This window comes from Monodelphis domestica, chromosome 6, assembly GCF_027887165.1.
Source record: "Monodelphis domestica isolate mMonDom1 chromosome 6, mMonDom1.pri, whole genome shotgun sequence".
NCBI classification, from domain to species: Eukaryota; Metazoa; Chordata; class Mammalia; order Didelphimorphia; family Didelphidae; genus Monodelphis; species Monodelphis domestica.
In genome coordinates this window covers 302,518,763-302,521,748 of record NC_077232.1, presented here as the reverse complement: position 1 = coordinate 302,521,748, position 2,986 = coordinate 302,518,763, and positions in this window count along the sequence as shown.

The following is a 2,986-nucleotide window of genomic DNA, read 5'->3' as shown; positions in this document are numbered from 1 at the left end:
TAAAAATAACAATCCTATGCAAATTAATTTACTTGTTTAGTACCATAACTATCAAACTACCAAGAAACTTTTTTACTGAATTATAAAAACATATAATAAAGTTCATCTGGAAGAACAAAAAATGAAGAATATCAAGGGAAATAATGAAAAAAAAAGTGAAAGTAGGCCTAGCAGTGCCGGATCTTAAACTGTACTATAAAGCAGTAGACATCAAATCAGTATGGTACTCATTAAGAGGCAGAAGTGAGGATCAGTAGAATAGGCTTAGGGCAAATGACTTCAGCAAGACAGAGCATGATAAACCCAAAGATCCCAAATTTGAAGTTTTATTTTAAGGCTAGACAGGATTTTCAAAGAGATTGGCAATTTTTTTTCCTCTGCTTCACCATCTTGACTCAACATCCAAAACCAATTATTTTATAATAAAAAGTGAATTTTTCAGACCTCCTGAAATCTACTTATATACTTCTTTGGGGACTGTGGAATCAAAGTTAAGAATTCATGATCAGGGTAGCTAGGTGTCTCATTGTATAGAGTACTAAGGCCTAGAAATGGGAGGTCCTGGATTCAAATCTGGCTTCATACTCATCCGAGATGGGAAAGTCATTTAACCCAAGTTGCCTAGCTCTTACTGATTTCCTACCTTAGAACTGATACTTAGCATCAATTCTAAGACATAAATGAAAAGTTTTAAGAAAACAAATGATCTGATGGAAATTTTTCCGCTGAAAGCATAAAAATTAGTAAAGAAACTGAATCAGGAATATCTTGTCATTCCATTCATAAGGTTATTCTCTTGACATTCCTATAAATTTATACCCAACTGTTGCATTTGACAATGATTGTGGGCAGCAATAGCACCTTCTCTTAAATGGCGGGTTAGTGATATAGTAGCATAAACACTTTTACCTGGATTAGCATTGAGATCAGTTCAAACATCTTCTGATAGTTTTAAGTAATACAAATCTTTAAATAGTCTATGTTCCCTTTCAGAGTAGTTTAAACAAGTGTAGAAAAACCCTTGTTCAATATCAATTTCTTGCAGAAAGAATATGTACATAAACCTTAAATAGCTCAGGGGACAGATAACAATGGAACATAGCTCCCAGACAGCCGAAAACATGAGAATACAGTCATCATTTAAAAACATTTGCAAAGAGATTACATCAATATATCACAAGGATTATTCTCTATGACCAAGTGGGATTTATACAAGGAATGCAAGGCTGGTTAATATTAGAAAAACTATCAACATAACTGACCATATCAATAGCTAAACTAACAGAATTACAAGATTATCTGAATAGATGCAGAAAAAGCCTTTGACAAACTACAACACCCATTCCTATGAAAAACACCAGAAAGTATAGGAATAAAAGGACCTTCCTTTAAAATAATAAGTAATATCAATCTAAAATCATTAGCAAGAGTCATCTATAATGGGAATGTTAGAAGCCTTACCAATAAAATCAGGAGTGGAGTACGAATGCCCATTATCACCATTATTATTTAATATTATAATAGAAATGCTAGCTTTAGCAATAAGAGAAGAAAAAAGACACTGAAGGAGTTAAAGTGAGCAATGAGGAAACTAAATGATTACTTTTTGTGGATGATATGATCTATACTTAGAGAATCCAAGGAAAAAAACAACCAAAAACTAGTTAAAATAATTAATAACTTTAGCAAAATTGCAGGATACAAATAAACCCACAGAAATCACCAGAATTTTATATATTTCCAACAAAGTCCAACAGTAAGAGATAGAAAGAGAAATTCCATTTAAAATCACTCTAGACATTATAAAATATTTGGGAATCTATTTGCCAAGATAAACACAGGACTTATATGAACACAATTACAAAACACTTTTCCATGAAAATAAAATTAGTTCTAAACAATTGGAAAAACATTAATTGATCATGGGTAGGCTGAGCCAATTTAATAAAAATTATAATTCTACCTAAATTTATTTACTTATTCAGTGCCATGCCAATCAAGCTACCAAAAAACTATTTTACAAAACTAGAGAAAACAATAACAAAAATCATCTGGAAGAACTTTCAAGAATATCAAGGGAACTAATAAAAAAATGTGGAGGATGGTGAATTAGCAGTACCGGATTTTAAACTGTTCTTAAAAGCAGTAATCATCAAAAGTGGTGCTGGAGAAATAGAAGCCTTGTTCTTTTGGATCAAAACCAACGATCCCAGTTTTGGGGATATGAACACTATTTGACAAAAACTATTGGGAAAAATGGAAAACAGAATGGAAAAAATTAGGTATAGATCAATATCTCACAATGTATACCAAAATAAGGTCAAAATGGGTATATGATTTAGACATAAAGGATGATTTTACAAGTAAATGAGGGGAACAAAGGATAGGCTACCTGTCATTTATGGAGAAGGGAAGAATGTATGAACAAATAAGAGATAGATATCATTACAAGTTGTAAAATGAATAATTTTGACCATATGAAATGTAAAAGTCTTTGTACAAAGAAAACCAATGTAACCAGGATAACAGCAAACTGATAAAAAACATTTTAATGAATTTCTCTGATAAATGTCTCATTTCTCAAACATATAAGAATCCAAGTTATTCCCCAACTGACAAATGGTCAAAGGATATGTATGAATAAGCAGTTTTCAGATCAAGAAATTAAAGTTATCAAGAATCAGATAAAAATGTTCTAAATTCTTTGTGACTAGAGAGGTATAAATTAAAACAAACTCTGATGTACTGCCTCATATATATCATAGTAGTAGTCTCTCGTTAACCGAGGATGACGATTGTCTTTGTGTGTTTTCATCTATGGTGTATAGATGAGTGTGCACAAAGACACTTGTGCATGAAGGCGGTTTAAGTGGAAAAGTCGATGCACAGAGACAGTCCCACTCTCTCGGCATTGGAAGCCTGGGTCCAGTGGCACGAAAAGTCGTTACACCTGGAGACTTCCTCAGCTGCATTGGGTGGCCGTGTT